A 922-nucleotide genomic window follows, 5' to 3' on the forward strand; every position below is an offset into this window, starting at 1 on the left:
AGCTTTCATGCATTGGAGAAGGAAATGGCAACCCACTCCAGTGTTCTTGCCTGGAGAATCCCAGGGACGGGGGAGCCTAGTGGGCTGCCATCTATGGGGTCACACAGAGTTGGACACAACTGAAGTGACTTAGCAGCAGCAGCAGCAGCATTCCTAAAGTAGGATTCTGCCCTCCCATAGAGGGAGTTACCTCTGTTCTGGCAATTAAATGCTCTTAGCTCTAAAATCAGTGGCTCAAAACATAAAAAGAATTTATTTGTTCATGAGTCTACAATTTGAAACTATGAGCCATGCTGTGTAGGGCCACCCAAGACGGACGGGTCATGGTGGAGAGTTCTGACAAAACGTGGTCCACTGGTGAAGGGAATGGCAAGCCAATTCATTATTTTTGCCTTGAGAACCCCATGAACAGAATGAAAAGGCAAAAAGATGTGAGACTGAAAGATGAACTTCCCAGGTCAGGAGGTGCCCAATATGCTACTTGAGAAGAGTGGAGAAATAGCTCCAGAAAGAATGAAGCTGCTGTTGCTGTGTCGCTTCAGTCGTGTCTGACTCTGGGCGACCACATAGACGGCAGCCCACCAGAATGAAGAGCCTGAGCCAAAGCAAAAACAAAGCCCAGTTGTGAATGTGACTGGTGATGGAAGTAAAGTCCAATGCTTTAAAGAACAATATTGCATAGGAACCTGGAATGTTAGGTCCATGAATCAAGGTAAATTGGAAGTGGTCAAGCAGGAGAAGGCAAGAGTGAACGTCGACATTCTAGGAATCAGCGAACTAAAATGGACTGAAATGGGTGAATTTAACTCAGATGACTGTTATATCTACTACTGTGGGCAAGTATCCCTTAGAAGGAATGGAGTAGCCCTCATGGTCAAAAAGAGTGTCTGAAATGCAGTACTTGGGAGAGTCTCAAAAACAA

Source organism: Bison bison, unplaced genomic scaffold (genome assembly GCF_000754665.1).
Source record: "Bison bison bison isolate TAMUID 2011002044 unplaced genomic scaffold, Bison_UMD1.0 scf7180017864066, whole genome shotgun sequence".
Taxonomy (NCBI): domain Eukaryota; kingdom Metazoa; phylum Chordata; class Mammalia; order Artiodactyla; family Bovidae; genus Bison; species Bison bison.